A 19,492-nucleotide genomic window follows, 5' to 3' on the forward strand; every position below is an offset into this window, starting at 1 on the left:
GCATTGTACACGCCAGTCTTAATGATGGGCATACAAGAGTAAGATACGCCTAATTCATTAAGAGACATATGTCACTTAATGAATTATGTGCATCTTATACGTGTTGTGAGCCTCTACCAGAAATATACTTCAGTAAGGGACTAGAGCAAATTTCTGGCAAAAATTTTGCCACTAAAGTGCTGCAACAATTCGTTTTGGTGAAGCTTGCTGGCACTGGTGTAAAAAGTGCCAAAAGTTGGAAAATTTTTGCGCAACTTCCTAATTGGGCATTCATTTTTAGACTTCTCAAAGGGAACATGTCATGTAAAAAAAATGCTATTATCCTGTAGATATAGGGTAAATCTACAGATTAAAAGCTTTCTAAATCTGTGTGGCTGCCGCATTGAAATCCCGGCTACAGGGAGGAAATTAAGTTTATTCCTCTTGGAAGCCTCCAGCTTTCAGTCATACAGACGAGGCACAGCCGACATACCTTCAGTCTCCACTCAGTATATAGTGTAACCCTGATGCACTGCCCTGATGCACTGCACTGCTGTCAGCTAGTGCCGGGGTGTGGTTACAGCCATCACTCACTATATTCTGAGCTGTGACTGTAATGGTGTTGTTGCAGGTTACTAGCAGGTGTGTAGTATGCAGTGACGAGCAGAATGCAGAGCAAGTGTTAACGGGTGTTTTTATATAACCAGAGAAAAAGATAACGCTTTCTCCACGCAGGGAGTTAATATATACAAGATGCACAGAAGTATTGCGTGGAAGTTCAGTATTATGCAGTGACAGCTTGACTTCAGCTGTCAACAATGGTAACAGCAAAAAAAAATTGCTAACGGAAAAAAACGTAGGGTTCAACTTATCAGACTCTGTCGTCTGGAGGGAGGTGGTTGGAAGATCCCACGATGGCGCCGTAGACGGCGCGTCATGTTGAGGAAGCGGTCCTGGATGTACCGGAGGCACTGTCTCTTTGCGGTGAAGCTAACTTAGCGCATTCAAGCACAGTCTGCTGTCAGTAGTCTTACCCGCAGGGAGGGAGCAAAACTTCACCTGCTGCACCTCCTGTCTTCCCAGAAGACCCAGGTTCCCACGCACAGCCCTTTTTATATCATACCTGCCCTTGGCAGCAGAGGTCACAGGTCTGTCCTGGTCAGGTTCTCTGTCCCCCTACAACACTAGTGGCAGTCCCAATGGTTCCGGCCCAGAGACACGTTGCCTTTATTGTTCCGTTCCTTCCTCCTACATTGTCACGCCTCTATGACTGAAAGCCGGAGTCTGCCAGGAGGAATAAAAATAATTTTGCCCCTGTTGTCAGGCTCTCAGAGTAGCAATCACACGGCTTTAGAACCTGCAGATTAACCCCATGACACGGCAGGTTCCATTTCACTGATGAAAAAAGTTTGTCTACCTTCTCCAATCTGACCGATTTTTTTCATGGACCCATAAACTTGCCAAATTTGATCCCCTTCTGGTAAATATCGGATATGTCTTCATGATTTTGCACATATGATCAGCCCAATAGACTGTCATAAGTACAAATGATAACCGTGAAAAAAATGGATAGCGTTCGTACATGAAATATTGACGTGTGAATGAACACCAAATGATGTTAAAAACTCTTGAAGGAGTTTTTGAAAATCGGACGCCATCTCTTTGTGCACCTATAAAATAGCTATTGGGCTGTGGATGACATTCGGCGTTACTGAAATCGACGCTGAACATTAAAGAACTTTACAAAACCAATTTCGTTTACCAGTGATTTTCCATATGTTTTATTTAGGTTAAGCTGTTCTTTAAAAACTAATTACGGTAATACTTTGTTTTCTATTAGTTACTGTTAAATATTAATATTTCGTTAAATATTTCTTATTACACCCAGTTCTGTAGATTGCTTTAGCTTATATGACATAGGCTATTTTTAAGCTTGGCTCATGGTAGAAATGTCAGCTCACTACATATTTAAGTTTAGCCTTGAGGTAAATGTCAAACTCCATATATACCGAGATCACGTGCTTCAAGAGATGTATATAATTCATGGCTAACTGTAGAGGTCGCTGTCTTCTTCCCTCACCATCATGAGAGACAGACACGAAGATGTCGCCTGTGTTGGGCCATGACATGACATAACAGCTGGTATATTACTTGAAGGCTATGTGAGAAGCCGAACTGAGACACAGCAGCTATTTGCTATTCAGGATCCCGGAGAGAAGAAGAATACATGTTGCTTTTGCCATGTGGGATCTCAGAGCATGATCTAATGGATAATCTCTCTTTCACATATTTTTATTCACCTGTTTTTCTGTAATAACCTTTCTTTGATGGAAGAATCCAAATAAACCACTATATTTTTATCTGGTAACTAGTCCTGAGTATTTTACAGGATAAGCATTATTTTACAGTTACCGCCAACCCATTCATTTTGCCTTTTATACATTTTTCATGGATACTGTGAGAGATACATATTAATAACCAATCTCTTCATGTAGATGAGCTTGTATGTTAGCTGTGGTTTTCTTTCCAGTGCTGTAATAAGTTGCTGACAGTCTCGCACTAGCACTCCTGCAATGAAAAATGTCTTTCTGCTATGAAACATAAGTCTGACATGTGATGAGAGCCCATTTACTAGAGTTCTGTTGTCAGCGGGTGGAAATGTGGCTATACCGGAAGAATAATGAAAAGTGGACACAATATTCCATGAACCTGGGCGAAACACACGTATTTGCCGCTTATTACCTGTGATTTTCTTTTTTATCTTAAATGCTGTTTGGTCAAAATATGTGGGTGGCAGTAAAGAAATGGTTGTCATAGAAGCCGGCCCTGTGCCAATCGATGTGTTCTGATTTTAATCACTGTAATAGCTGAAAATAATGAAAGTGAAATGTTCTGCCTGTATACCCACTATCTTCAATATCAAACAACGATTCTTGAGGCACCCAAGCAGACTGGGTGACAAAGAAGAGGAGCGTCTTATCAAAGTGATAGTGTCATGACGCTTTGTCTTTACGTGATAACTTTTATGAGGAAGAGTTAGCCTATGAACTTGCATTTGTACGGTTGGGCAAGGTTTATTATTGTTATGTTTTTTATATAGAGTTTTTTGCAGATTATAAGATGCACCTAAGTTTTAAAGGAGGAAAATAGAAAATAAAAATATGAAGCAAAAAATGTGGTCCTGATGCACTGTCATGGGGGGGTATCTGCAGGTGTCTCTAGGCCTTTTAGAGATCATTTCATCTTCAACTTCTTTAACTGTTCACAATAACAGTAATTTTGATCAGGGGTGCCCAAACTTTTACATGCCACTATATATGATCCCCATCCTGGTATGTAGTATATGGCTCTCACCCTCGTATATATAATCCTCATCCTGGTATACAGTATGTGATCCCATCCTAGTATATACTGTATGATCCCCATCCTAGTATATAGTATATGGCCCCTCTCCTTACATATATGGCCTCCATCCTGGTATATATGATCAACCATCATGATGCACTTTCAGTGCTGTGCAAATTAATTGGGACAAAGCATTTTTTTAAGTAAAATCGAAAGTTGGTTACCGGTCAGTGATTCAAACCAGTTTTAACTGCTTTGAACAGGTGTGAATCAGTTTGAATCACTGATTGGTAACCAACTTACGATTTTACTTAGAAAAATGCTTTGTCCCAATTAATTTGCACAGCACTGTATTAAAAAATAAACAATGCTACTCACCTTCCTTGTGCTCCCTTTGCAGTGTGTCGTCCTCTTCTGATGTAGGCAACTGACTCCGGACTGTAAGCAGCGTAGTGCATGACATCACTGCCATGCATCCCAACATACCGACATCAGCTGCTGGAATATTCACTGCTTTCCAAGTCCGGGACTATGGGCGTTGGGAGCACTGCATATTCATTTGCCTTAAGAGTGGACACACATGATCGTTCAGCTGATGCAGGAAGCCTGTGGCTGGAGCTAATGTGCCCAAAATTAAAGAAGATTCACTGCTTTCCACACCCATAGTCCCACCCACCTCTAAGTCCAGATTCATTTTAGAGAAATGGGTGTGATTATGGACATGGCGAGCCGTGCATATTCATTTCCTTTCATTGCGGGCACACGTGTTAGCCCCAGGGCCGCTCCTGCCTCCTGTTACCTGCATCCCCATCTCTGCGTTACCCCACCCCACAGCAAGGTATATCCGGACTATAAGACGTAACCCCCACTTTTCTTCTAAAATTCATCAGGGGACAGCATGGAAGATGAGCATTGTCTGTCCGCATGGAGACTGAGATCTCCCATGCTGTCCCCTGATGAACCCTGATACCGTAGGGGGAAACAAGTCGGGACCATGCACAAAGGACTTCTTAAAATAATTAGCGTTTTTTTGCGCAGCGCATCGTGCATGTCCATGAGCATGCGTCATGCGTACCTATGTTTAACATGGGGGCGCATGGTCTTTCGTTTGCACGCATTTCTAATGTGTTTTCGTGCGCATGCATTTTTTCAAGGTGTGCGGCTAGGTGTGCCAGACGCAACCTGTTGCATTTTTGGGTCCGCCGAAAGGTGTCAAAAAAACGCTTGTGCACGGAATGCGACAAAATAATGCATTACAGGCGTGCGCATGGACATGTGTTCGTCTGCGTTTTAGTGCGCATGCGTTTTTGGCGTCAAAATGTGTAGACACTGGTTTTAACCCTAGAGAACGAATGCGCATAAAAAACGCAAACGCATGCAAAAACGCATGATGCGTATTTTGCATGAGTTTCTATTGCGCACGAAGCGCAGCGCTAAAAAACACTAATGAGAAAGTAGCCTAAGGGATATTTTTTCACATGTATGATGAACTTATTTACAGTATGTTTGTCTATAGTGTGGGATTTGTTTTGTTTTGGCATGATTGCAGCCTGTGAAGCACCACAAATGTGGGAATGGTATAATTTAAAACAGGTTAAAAAAGCCTTGGTGGATATATCTTGGTGGTGACATCAGTGATTGTTTTGTTGGTGATACTCTGATATAGGTATATTATTGATCTGGACCTGAGTGTGCCCCCTTCTATTGAATTCTATATTATTGGTGGGGGATGGTCCTTTGTATTGAGGTCATCTAGATGTTTATTCTGATCTTACCATACAAAGACATTTAGGACCTTTTGAACAGAGGCCATCTCTATATGTATTGAAGTTAAGCATCATAACTAGAGTTGAACGAAATGGGTCGGTCAAATTCAAAAGTAGCCGACTTTAGCTAAAATCGGGTTTCACCGATCGGAACCCGACCATAGCGTGAGGTCGGCCATGAGGTCGCCGATCAGAGCGCCAAAGTCGCGTTTCAAGTAATGCTTCCAGCGCCTTTTCTCAGCCAATGATGGAGGACGCACACTGTGGGCAATGCGATGACATGGGCAGCGGCCACCTCCATCTTAGAGAAGGGCATTGAAGTGATTGGCTGGCTTTGTGTGGTATCACAGTGGGTATAAAAGGCTGTGACCGCCAACCGCCATCTTACTTCTGCCAATCTTAGAATAGGGAGAGGTGCTGCTGCTGATTCTGAACAGGGAGAGCGTTAGGCAGGGAAGAAGAAAAAATAACTGCTTCTGCTGATAGCGCTTTTCACTGTACAGTTAGTGTGCAGTGAAAGGGGAGGATTTTTGTTGTGTGCAGCAGCGCTGGTGGTGATTAGGCTGCCTTTTAAGGCTACCTGCTAGCTGCATTGCTGTGTGCACACTGCTTTTTTCAAAGCACTCCAACTTTTACACTCCTCACACACTACCGTGTACCGGCTGGTATCACGGACAAATTGAAGCTGTGTGTGACTCTGGAATAAAAAAGCCGAGGAGTTTTTCCATTTTTCCAGACCTACACCTTTAGAGTGCTGTCTGCTTTTCAAACAGTTTCGTATAGCTGCTGTTTGATTATGGTCAAAACTAGACAGACTGTGATGTCACAGGAGACTGGATACTCCGTCTCCAGCAGGGTGAATTTCTATGACACCCGTGACCCTGCTTGTTGGATTACGGTCCAATACATACTGTGAGAGTGTCTGTGACTAACAAAATATATACGTAGATTTAATTTTTTTAATACACCTTACACAGCTGGACGCTCCTCATACAGTACCATCTCTCTGCTGGTATTTTTGGTACATTTTCCCAAACGTGAGGAAGTATGATGGAAGAGGCCGTGGGCGTGGGCAGGGGGGCGCAGCTGGTACTGATGGTAGAGGTGCATTGGCTGGTTCTGGAAAAGCACAATACCAGCTAAGGCAGGAGGTGTTGAGCCTGCGTCATAATCTGGCCCAAGAAGGCCTGTAAGGTTAACTTTTCTTGGAGTAGGAAAACTGCTTTTAAAGCCGGAGCATCAGGAACAGGTTTTGGCGTACATTGCCGATACAGCCACCAGCTCTATTGCCTCCTCTTCTGAACGTTCCAAACCTGCAAGCACGGAGTCGTCAGTGCAAGGTTCTGGTCAGGAAAAACACCTTTCCTTATGTCCTTCACCCCCACCAAAAGTGAAGGATGTGGCAGCCCACACTTCAGATTACTCTATGGAGCTCTTTTCACATACCATGCCTGGGTTATTTAGTCAAATCATGAATTCCCCAGTCCAAGATGAATCTGACATGGAGTGCACTGATGCACAGCCACTGTTAGATGATTCTGCTGGTACATCGACCAAGAGCACTACATTGCCTTCGCAGTCTATTGAGCCAGAATCTGACCATGATGAAACTCAGGTGCCCCTTCCCGCATACTATACCACCTTACACAGTGACACAGAGGAAGGTAAAGAGGAAGGTGCAGATGACTTTGAAGAGGAGGTGATGGATGACCCAGTTCTTGACCCGGATTGGCATCCATTGGGGGAGGAGGGTGGCACTGGCAATAGTTCAGATAAGGAGAAGAATCCGCAGCAGGCATTGACATTGCAGCAGCGGTTATCTGCCAGGCCCGTAGCTGTCCAAAAACGTGGAACAAAAACTAAAAGAGTTGCAGGACAGCTTGGCCAGACGGTCAACTTAGCACAGCGTGCAAGGCCAGAAAATGTATACCATAGTAGGAAGAGTGCAGTGTGGCACTTCTTTGTCCAAAATCCTACTGATGAGGCAAAGGTTACCTGTAAGAAGTGCGGAAGGACCTTTAGCCGAGGTAAACAACTCAGAAATTTGAATACCAGTTGCATGCTTAGACATTTAATCAACATGCACTGGCAAGCGTGGACGGACTACAAAACCTCAGGTAGCACATGTGCACCTGCTCCGATTGAAGGTAGCCAGCAACTCTCCATCGCTTCCCCCACTGTAAGACCACCGCCACCGTTAAGCACACCAACAGCACTAAATGTGGAGGTGTCGTCGCAAGGCCAAGGCACTCAGGGAATCACAATGGTTTTGCAACACAACACTGAATCTAGGCCATCACCACCAATACCATCACCAACCCCCTCTCACTCCGTCCGGTCCACCGCTACTTCCCCCATATTCAGCTCTCCAGTCCAGCTCACCCTACCAGACACTCTGAGTAGGACAAGAAAGTACTCATCCTCTCATCCGCGTACACTTTGTTTGAACGCCTACATTGCCAAACTAATCTCATTAGAGATGATGCCCTACCGTTTGGTTGAAAGCGAAGCTTTCTGCAACCTCATGGCCTACGCTGTCCCACGCTTTGACCTACCCAGTCGGCACTTCTTTTCTCGAAAAGCCATCCCTGCCCTCCACCGGCGTGTGAAAGACCGCATTGTCCATGCACTAAAACAGTCAGAGAGTGGAAAGGTGCACCTCACAACAGATGCATGGACCAGTAGGCATGGCCAGGGCCGTTACTTGTCCATCACTGCGCACTGGGTTAATGTGGTGGATGCAGGCTCCACTGGGGACAGTGGCGGTGGAACAGTGCTGCCTAGCCAACGGTATAGTAAACAGTTGGCTGCAGGCTTTCGATCCTCCTCCTCCTCCTCTATCAGCGATAGCTAAGCTCGTCCACAGAGCGCAGTCGCACGAGCACTCCATCCGCAGCTGGCAGTGTTGCACATGAGGTGTCCCTCTATCGAACAGCTAGTGGTAAGCGTCAGCAGGATGATGTCTTTGGGCGACAACAGACACACTGCGGAGGTACTGGCTGACTACTTGCAGCGACAAACTGAGTCATGGCTGGGCAGTCTACATCTTGAGGCAGGCAAGGTAGTCAGTGATAACGGCTGTAATTTTGTGGCAGCCATAGCCCGTGCAAAACTCACACACATACCTTGCCTGGCTCACACTTTGAACCTGGTGGTGCAGTGCTTCCTTAATAATTATCCGGAGTTAACATCCCTGCTTCATAAGGTACGAAGACTGTGCGCGCACATCCGTCGCTCAAACGTCCACTCCACTCGTATGCAGAAGCTGCAGCGATTGCTCCACCTCCCCAAGCACCGCCTAATTATAGACATTGCAACACGGTGGAACTCCACCCTGCACATGGTTGAGAGGCTGTGCAAACAGAGGCAGGATGTAATGCATTTGTGGGAGGATACATGGGCAGGCAGTTTGAAGGAAGACATGGAATTGTCGGGTGTGCAGTGGTCAAAGCAGAAAGACCTCTGTAAAGTCCTTCAGTGTTTTGAGGAATGCACACGGCTGGTAAGCGCAGATGACACCATCATAAGCATGAGCATCCCACTTATGCATCTGCTCATGCAAAATTTGACGCACATTAAGGATCAGGCGTCTGCAGCGGAGGAGGAACAGGAGGAGGGAAGCCTTGATGACAGTCAGCCATTGTCCGGTCAGGGAACTGTCCTGAACGAGGTGGAGAAAGAAGATGAAGAGGAGGAGGATGAGGGGGATGATTATTTTGGGCAGGAGGATGCTTCTCAGGGGACAAGAGAAAATGTTGGCGTTCCAAGGTCAGGTACAGTGTTTGTGCGTGACTGTAGGGATGTGGATTTGCCCGAAAGTGCTCTTCCACCCAGTAGTGGCAGTGCATTATTGACACCTGGAACATTGGCCCACATGTGCGATTATGCCTTGTGGATCCTAAAAAGGACCCCCGCATTGCCAAAATGATGAGGGATGATGACTGCTGGATGGCCAGCATCCTTGATCCATGCTACAAAGGCAAACTACAGAACATCATGCCACAAGAGAACCTAGAGATAATATTGGCTAACAAACAAGTAACTCTGGTAAATCGTTTGTTTGAGGCTTTCCCAGCACACAGCAGCGGTGCTGGTTCTCCCACGAGCCGTAGTGGGCACAATGGAAGAGGTGTTCATGGTGCACACAGCCGAAGTGGCGTTGGAGACAGGGGTTTAATGACCATGTTGTGGAATGATTTCTCAAGTACCGCTCACACGACTGCTAATACTGCATCGATTAAAAGTGATAGGAGACAGCAGTTGTCAACTGTGGTTACAAACTACTTCTCCTCCCATATCGATGTTCTGCCTCACAGGTCATTCCCCTTTGGCTATTGGGCCTCTAAACTGGACGCCTGGCCTGAATTGGCACAATATGCCTTACAGGAGCTCGCTTGCCCTGCTGCTAGTGTGTTATCTGAAAGAGTCTTCAGTGCTGCTGGATCAATCCTGACAGAAAAAAGGACCCGTCTGTCTACCCAAAATGTTGATGATCTAACCTTCATTAAAATGAACCATGCATGGGGTTCAAAGGATTTTGTCCCACCTTCCCCTGATGACACATAGGTTGCCAGAAAACTGCCTCGCTTATGTCCTCCTCTTCCTCGGCCCAATTCCGCCCTTTGCAGCAGCTGAATGTCCAGCCAACACATCAACATATGCCATTTTTTAAACCTCCCTAAGTGGGCTGCCCACCCCCCAATGGCTGGGGTCAACACCTGGTGCACCCAGGCAAGTGCCGCTGCTCTGAACAGGTGGATGGGCCCACAGATGGCCGGCAGCACTGGCACAGGGCCCCTCATAGTACAATACAGTGTCTCTGACGGTGGGGGGGCCCACTCGCTGTAAGACACACCAGCGTACTATGAGGGGTCCTGTGCCAGTACTGTCGACCAGGAATGTGCCCCCCTGCTTGGTCATGGCCACAACCCTTGCAAGTTGCAATATTTACCTCTCCCTGCTCCACCGCTGTTTAGTCTGGGCACTGAAATCCTTCACAGGGACGGCCACTAGAAATTTGGTGTATTGATCGATGATGGTTAAGATGTAGCTATGCCCTGTCCTGCTGGCCTCTACCTTCAGATGATCAATGGCTACCATTTTTAATGGCTTACAAGCAGATGCAGTGGTGCTTTATGATCACCTTTCACAGTTGTGATAGTCACAGACATGTGACATTCCTGCCACCATTTTTCAATGCCTCCTCTCATGCCAATCCAATCGAATCACCTACGGTCTGTGGTTTCTGTCTTTTGCACTCCAAAATGACCAGACACATCATGATAGGCAGTGAGGACCATGTCTACATCTGTTCCTGTGATCACAATTTGATGGAGACGAGTAACAGTGATTTGATCCATGCTACTGCGATGAAGCAATCCTTTCTTGACAAAGAACCGTTTTCACTGTCTCCTCAGACACAGTAATTGAGGGTCTGCATCGCCTCTGCAACATCTATCGGGAGGTTTTCCCGCGATGAGTAGTTCCCAAATTTCTGCTAACACTCGACTTTCCGTCTGTTCTTGTATCCATGTAGTTTCCCGTAGTGGAGAGTCTGGACTGGCTTACTGAGATTGAAATATATACGAAGATTTAAAAGTACCACAACGCTGTATACTGTTGTATGCTTCGACTACCTTTCCCTTTTTCTACTTGTTAAATTCTGGTGTAATACATACTGAGCCTGTGAGTGTCTGTGTCTGACTCCGGAAGTATAGATGGAAATTTACTATTACCCCTAGACTGGATACACCTGGTATGTGCTGATACTGTTAGGAGTCAGATTTCTGCCTCTCCTTTGCTGAAATCTAGATCCTCACATTCTGCAGTCTCCTGCTCCTCATCTGCGGTAGAGGAGACTGCAGAGGAGAGTGCCTTGCAGCAACTCTCTCCAGAGGCTAAGTCCTCTACTCCTGTGTCTGAGCATGCTCATGGGACGAACTCCCATTGGAGTTCGGGAGTCAGGTGTTCAGGTCCTGTGTTGGATCCCATTGGCTCCTCTTGGAGACCTGGAGATTTCCGGAAGGTCCCGTTCGCTATAAAAAGCGCGCATGGCTGTTCCGCCATGCGCTAGTATAGCCATACTGCTGCTGTATGTTTGTTGATGGATGCATGGACTGGAGAATGGCTCATTGGAAACCCCTACCCTCTGATACTACGTTTGTGAGAGTGCCTGAGTAATTGCCAGTATTAGTGCCAGCGCGCTATTGCTCCATTTTCTCAGCAGCCTAGCGTCAGCATTGCGCCTGCTAGTTAGCAGTGTCATTGCAGTGGCTCCGTTCTTGCCGCGCTGCAGTTGCAGCCCTGCATGCGTTCGCGGTTGCGACGCTCTATACCCGATCCTTGTCGGTAGGTCTAGACGGAGTAAGTACCGCCATCTAGTGCTACTCCTGTGACCAGATACCGCGGGTGCAGCGCTGTAGTTCTGTGTCCTAAACAGACTCAGCGTTTTTGTGTTTATTATTGTTTCCAGGACTCTGTGAGTTCAACAGAGTCTGTGCAATGCACATTGGGTGCAGTTAACCCTGTGCACACTTCCGCCAGATTGCTCTGTCGTCACCTAGCAGCAGTTATTACATCCTCTGCACGGTGGACCCAGAGTGGCGAAGGCACTTTATTTATATTTTTATATAGTGCCTTCCGCCACTCCTAACATTATACTAGCGCCAGGGTCTGGCTAGTGATGGCAGATCAGCAGCAACTCATGCAGAGCATACGGCAGCTTGAGAACCGCTTACTAACTCTTGAGAAGGCACTCGCCGCTGCATAAGCTACTGATGCTGCTGTACAGGCTCTAACTGATGCGGTAGGCCGTATGTCCGTGTCCACCCTCGCACCGACAGTCACCCGCCTCCCGTTACCCGATAAGTTTTCCGGGAATGGCGCCTCCTGTAGGGGCTTCATCAGCCAGTGCTCAATCCACCTGGAGCTACTGGCCACCCAATTCCCTACGGAATGGGCCAAGGTGGCATTTGTTATTTCCCTACTGTCGGGCAAGGCCTTGGAATGGGATACGCCTTTGTGGGAGCACGGTGATCCTGATATTCGGACCGCAGGTCACCTGTTAATGGCTATCAAGCAGGTTTTCCTCGGCCCACGGGTCACGCACAACAGTTCTCTGCAGTTACTCGCTCTTACTCAGGGATCCCTCTCAGTTAGCCAGTATGCTGTCCGGTTTCGGACACTGGCGTCCGAGTTGGAATGGTCCGATAAGGCCCTTATTCCCGTTTTTTGGCGAGCGCTAGCAGAGCATGTCAAGGATGCTCTCTCTACTAGAGAAATCCCCACTACCTTGGAGGAGCTAATTTCTGTCTCCTCACGCATTGACCTCCGTTTTTCGGAGCGCGGTATGGAGCGTGCTCACTCCAAGCGGAGAGCTAGTCCGGCTCTCAAATTTTTTGAGCCTCTGGAGCTGTCTGCTTCTCAGGAGGCCAGCTCCCCGCAATGGTTGGACTCTGAGCCGGTCGACGAGTCCTTTGTTCCTTCTCATCTTAGGGCTCAGGTCCTCGCCTGGGCACACGCGTCCAATGCGCACAACCATCGGGGCTATATGCAAACCACGAAGCTATTGGCCGGCGCGTATTGGTGGCCCTACAGGGCTCGGGACATCAAAAAATGTATTCGGGCCTGCGCCTCTTGTGCTCAGGATAGTCTTCCTAGGCGGAGAATGGTGACGGCCGCCGACTCATGGCTGTGCTCTGTTGCATCACCTGCTATCGCTATCTCCCAGGTGTCCCTTCTGAAACCTGGTGACCTTGCCTCCACTGACACCTTCCTTGTGTCCCGGTTCACTGTATCACCCACCAGGACACCAAGCTCGCCTTTGGGCGAGTTTGAGCCCTATGCCACTGTAGGGCACAGGCTGATGGTCCGGAGGGCTCAGGGAGGGGGGGCCCTAGGAGGGGGGTAATGTTAGGAGTCCGATTTCTGCCTCTCCTTTGCTGAAATCTAGATCCTCACATTCTGCAGTCTCCTGCTCCTCATCTGCTGTAGAGGAGAATGCAGAGGAGATTGCCTTGCGGCAACTCTCTCCAGAGGCTAAGTCCTCTACTCCTGCGTCTGAGCATGCTCATGGGACGAACTCGCATTGGAGTTCGGGAGTCAGGTGTTCAGGTCCTGTGTCGGATCCCATTGGCTCCTCTTGGAGACCTGGAGATTTCCGGAAGGTCCCGTTCGCTATAAAAAGCACGCATGGCTGTTCTGCCATGCGCTAGTATAGCCATACTGCTGCTGTATGTTTGTTGATGGATGCATGGACTGGTGAATGACTCATTGGAAACCCCTACCCTCTGATACTACGTTTGTGAGAGTGCCTGAGTTATTGCCAGTATCAGCGCCAGCGTGCTATTGCTCCATTGCCTCAGCAGCCTAGCGTCAGCATTGTGCCTGCTAGTTAGCAGTGTCATTGCAGCGGCTCCGTTCTTGCCGCGCTGCAGTTGCAGCCCTGCGTGCGTTCGCGGTTGCGACGCTCTACACCCGATCCTTGTCGGTAGGTCTAGACGGAGTAAGTACCGCCATGTAGTGCTACTCCTGTGACCAGATACCGCGGGTGCAGCGCTGTAGTTCTGTGTCCTAAACAGACTCAGCATTTTTGTGTTTATTATTGTTTCCAGGACTCTGTGAGTTCAACAGAGTCTGTGCAGTGCACATTGGGTGCAGTTAACCCTCTGCACACTTCCGCCAGATTGCTCTGTCGTCACCTAGCAGCAGTTATTACATCCTCTGCAAGGTGGACCCCGAGTGGCGAAGGCACTTTATTTATATTTTTATTTAGTGCCTTCCGCCACTCCTAACAGATACAGTACCTTTGTTCAAAAATTTGTATTACGGTATGATCCATAGTGAGTGAGCCTGTGTGGTTTACGCCTTCTATATATACGGTGAATCGGAGATACCAATTTTTACCCTATACTCGATCCAGCTTGTATCTTGTTATACAGTACCTTTGTTCGACATTTAGTATTACGGTCAAATCCATACTGACTAAGCGTCTGAGAGTGACTACGGGACTATGTATACAGAGATTTCAATTGTACCCTATAATATATACTTGCTATCTTGTTATCCAGTACCTTTTTTACAACATTTTTTATTATGGTCAAACCCAGGCTGAGTGAGCGTCTGAGGGTGACTCCGTAAATATATACCAAGATTTCAAATTTGGCCAACACTGTATATAGCTGTATGCTTGTGTTACATTACCCATTTACAGCTTTTCATATTCTTGTGTAATCCATACTGGGCCTGAGAGCATTTGTGTCTGCCTCCTGAAATGTATACGGAGATTCAGAATGTTTACACCATACTATATATGCCTTGTATCTGGTGATACTGTACCCTTTTTCACATTTTCATTTTATTGGGTAATCCATACTGAGCCTGTGAGCGTCTGTGTATTACTCATGAAATATATACAGTACACCTTTATTTGACACCTTTTGCATACGACAAGGTATTAGTTTTGACCAATAGCTGGAGAATAATGTTTTTTTGCAATGGAAGTGTGCCAATCCGTATTTGCCATAAAGGCCGAGGTCACACTGGCGAGGAATAGGGATGAGTGAGAGGCGTTAAAAGCACGCATTACACACGGACAAATGATTCTCTATGGGTCAGCTCCCAACAGCCGTATATTTCTTGTCCGTATTCTACGGTCCGTGCCAATCGCAGCTGCGATTGTCAGCGTACTACGCCCATAGTACGCCAATGAATGTCTATGGGTGCGCTAAAAACATGCATTACACACGGACCACACATGTGACTTGCAAGAAATACGCACCCGGTGTCTTTTAGAAAAGCCGGTAATTCAGTGCTCTATACATGTCCATTTTGCAAGGCGGCGAGAAAATCTCGCCATACGGATTACATACGGATTACATACGGATGCAGACATGCGCAAAATACGCGACCACACCTTGCTTACGGATGACATACGGAGCACTATTTAGGGGTCATTCATCCGTATTACGCATGTAAACTACAGACCGTATTTTGCGTTGGTTAGTGTGATCCCGGTCAAATGCAGATCACAAAGTTCTGATGGTGACCATGGAGCAATGGGTAAGAACCTGAACAATTTTTGGATCTTGTTTCCAATTACTGTTTATTTTTAAAGGTTATGCAGAAAATTATCTATAATTTAAATCAGGTTTTTGTGTTAAATGTATTTTTATGAAATTGTTGTCACTTTTTTTTCTCCGTAACACAATCTGTTTTAAAAAAAGAAAAGTTTGCAGTTTTCACACTGGTCACTAGGGTTATTTTACACCTGTACTTCCTGTTCCTTCGGGAAGCGTTTTCAGAAGTCTCATTGTCATCAGAGGCAGGATTACAATGACAAGTTAAACCTCTACACAGCTAATAATATAGGATCCATCATTCGCAATAGATGATGTCATGCCTGACTCTGGTTCCCTCTTCAGAATTAACTTTGCACACTCTGATTAGATGCTTAAGTACAAAAGATAATGTCCTGAATCTACTGCAACTAGTATAAATGTGGATTTCCTGAAACAGGAGTATAAAAATGCTATATTGACCAGTATAAAAAGGGTACGATTTCTATTTCCTTTTTAATACTAATGATATGAAAAAAAATCCAACCATAAACATAAAAAAAGCAAAAAACACACTGTGGTGTAGTGACCACTGTGTCTGCCATTGGGCGCTGTGTGGATGTCCTAGGAGAGAGGAACAAACAGGGAGAGGAATGTGGTGACCAAACAGTGTCTGATGACGCAGACAGGCTGTGACTGGAGGGCCAAAGATCAGGGCCGGTATTCTGACCACTGGGGGCGGTGGAGGCCTAACGTATGACAGATGGAGATGGTTCTCTCGACCTGTGGGGCAAGGTGTAATGAGTGCCCGGTCTCGAGATCCTGGTGTAAAGTTGTGTGTTCAACCCCACAAGTTTGAACAGGGGGGGAGGTATGTGGTGTAGTGACCACTGTGTCCGCTATGGGGCGCTGTGTGGATGTCCTAGGAGAGAGGATGAATGGCAGAATACTGAATGACCGTTGTGTATTTCAAAGTGGGTGGCCTTGAGATGGAGACTTATGTGTGTGTTGATCAGCAGTGATACTGCTGAGGTGCTGTTTCAATGTGTCCGGGAGAAGTCTCCAGGTAGCTGGGGAGATGGGCGGGACTAGTTTCCTACAAATCCACCCAAGGGTGTGGTTAAGAACGATATTGTAAAGAGTGTGAGAATGGTTCAAGGACCTGTGATGAGGTCATAGCCATGTGACCCGGTGGGCGTGGCTATGGACCATATAAGGTGGCCAGGGTAGGTCACATGGGTGAATGCTGGGACCTGGTTGGTCCGTTTTGGAAGCCCCATCTGGGAGAGATGGGGGCTGTCTTCCTGACAGCAAGGAATGCTGGGTTGAATGGTTGCACATGCCTGATGATTCCCTGGAGGGAATGAACGTCTGCAGCATGATGAGGTGAAGCAGTCATGAGGAAACCCTGATGTTGGTTAGATAACTGAGGCTGAAGAGCCTGTGTATGCCTTACCTATGTGACCACAGGGGTTACAGAGCTGAACTCTGTCATGGACGCTATGCTGATGTGATGAACTTTATGTTACTGCTGTGGGTTTATGATGCTGAATAAACCGCATGGACTATAATTGTTTTATGGAAAATCCGTGCCGCATCTGGTTTTGTGGCGGCTAAGTGAGTATCCCCTACTTGAATAACAGCGCTACCTTACAACACATTCTACATAAAAAAAATGATTTAAATAGGCCATTTTCCAAACACATATTCCCTTTAAAAATGTATGAAGTTACCTTATAGATTCTACCTGTATGGGCGCAGTCAGATAGCTGTGTAAGGCTGTGTGCCCACGTTGCGTTCTTTCTGCAGCGTTTGAGCCGGATCAGATGCTGCAGAAACGCTTAAAAGAAGCTTCCCATTAAATTTAATGCATTTTTGGCTTTCTGTGCCAATGTATGCGGTTTTGAACGCTTAGAAAACGCTTAGCGGCTCAGCTTCCTAGGACTATCGCTGCTTCAGGAGCCCCCAGCCAGTGGCGTGTTGCTAATAGTGGCACACCCCGCAGCTGCTATGGGGGCCCCTGATGCCAGTGGAGCAGCAGCGGGTGACAGGAGGCAGGCGCCGGCTGCTGCGGCTAAACTCTGTCCCCGCTGCTAAAGAAAAATGAATATTCACTCTTCCCCACGCCCCCATGGCCGTGGAGAGGGGTGAAAATTCATTTCACTTTAATAGCGGTCAGTGACAGTGTTAGCCGCAGCAGCCGGCTAACGCTGCCTGCTATCAGGGCTGGCAGACCAGGGCCTCTGCTCCCCCTATGGAGCAGTAAGTCAGGGGGGCTGGCGCCATCGCCGCCTTCTGGTCGGCGCCATAGATGACGCTCCCTCTCCCATCATTCCCCTCTGCCTCTGACACTGCCAGTGCGTGATGATGTCACTTCATCGCGCATCCGCTGTGTCTGGCAGATGGCAGCGCAGCTCCTGATACCGGAGCAGAGCTGCCGCCAGAATCAGCGTGGGAGCAAGGAGGAGAGGTGAGTATTTGTGAGTATATGTATAATATATATAATCAGTGAGTCCAGGTAGCATTATACCCTATGAAGGGGGGCAGCATTATACCCTATGAGGGGGGCAGCGTTATACCCTATGAGGGGGCAGCATTATACTATATGAGGGGGTTGCACTATATGAGGGGGTTGCATTATACTTTGAGGGGGCTACATTATATTCTGCGGGGGGCTGCATTATACTATATCAGGTTGGCTGCATTATACCCTATGAGGGGGCTGCATTATATTCTAGGGGGGACTACATTATATTCTATGGGGGGCTCCATTATATTCTATTGTGGGGCTACATTATATTCTATGAGGGGGCAACATTATATTCTATAAGGGGGGCTCTACCCCAACTCCTGCTACATAATTAAGACGTGTACAACCTAATACCCGGATATTAGCGCGTTTTACCACACAATTGGTGGTCTTGTAATTATTTTTATGTAGCTACATAGTGGGCCCCAAGAATGTTTTTCTCTGGTGGGCCCAAGGTGCTCGAGTCCGACGCTTTGTATGAAAACTTTTGTTGCAATTCAAAATTGGCTATTTACATTTCCAAAAAATCCTGCAGCATCCATCCATTCATTGACTACAGAGCTAAAAATCCCAGTTGCCAGCTATTTTTTTGTGCTCATCCAGTGTGTTTGCTGTTGTGCTCAGTGTAAATTCTCTACAGCTGCTTCCAATGTCAAAAAGTCCTCCTGCCGCTGTCCCCTAGGAGAACTCCATAGACAGTTTACTTGCAATCTTCTGGGCGGAGAACTGATGGCACTGAGCTTTTGTTTAATTATTGAACCTCTTCCTTGGCAGTTCAGATGTCTGTCACCGTGGGTAAGAAGTTCTGGCAGAGGACATATTGTGTTTAGCTTATTTTGTGTTGCCTTGTCCTTATTAATGAATGTGTGTGGGAGAACTGACGTGCTTTGTGGCATGATGCTCAGGGCAGAGGTGGTGTTTGCATGAGTGTTGGGACGTTTGGCCTGTACATATATTTACATAGATATGGTATATTCTGTTCTGGCTGTTTAAATGTTTAATATTTATCTGTCACATTATTAAAGATTGTGTTTTATATCTTTTATATTCTTTGCAATAAAAAACCTTTAGGTTATTGTGTGTCTGATTAATTGGGAACGGGTGCGCTTTCTATTTTTGGACCTTGATAATGTTGTGGCTCTGGACATCCTCTAAGGACTCGCTCACACGAGCGAAAAAAATTGGACGAGTGCAATCGGTTAAAAAATCGGATTGCACTCGGCCCAGTGTTATACTATGGGGCAGTGCACATCTGTGATTATTTCTCATGCTGACTCGGCATGAGAAAACAATCCCAGCATGCTGCAAATGGCTAGAGAATTGGATTGCGCGCATCCATACAAGTCTATGGGTGCGTGTGAAACATCGCACTGCACTCTGATGTCGCATGAGTGCAGTGCGATTCCCGCGGATACCGGCAATGGAGGAGATGGAGAAATTACTTTTTCCGTCTCCTCCATCGGAGCACAGAGCACTGACACTTGGTTCACAGCAGAATTTGAGCCAAGTGTTGCAACAGCTGCGTTACACAACTGTGACTCCAGCCTAAGTTGTACGGCCCCTGTATACTATTTTGAGGTCCTTCTGTATGTCTATATGCCTCCAAATTTCATGCAAAAGTGTTTTTCTTCATGTAAATTTTCATATACTTTAACAAAAAATAAATTGTGATATGATCCATCGAATGTCATATTGTATAGCCAGTGGGATGCCATGTGCGGCCATCAAACAGCCATCTTTCTGCTTTACAAAGCTGTACAAGTCCCATTCCTAATTTATTGCAATATATTACTGGAACTATGGAGGAGGAGACAGGC

This window comes from Dendrobates tinctorius, unplaced genomic scaffold, assembly GCF_039654945.1.
Source record: "Dendrobates tinctorius isolate UK_male_01 unplaced genomic scaffold, ASM3965494v1 ptg000149l, whole genome shotgun sequence".
Lineage (NCBI taxonomy): Eukaryota > Metazoa > Chordata > Amphibia > Anura > Dendrobatidae > Dendrobates > Dendrobates tinctorius.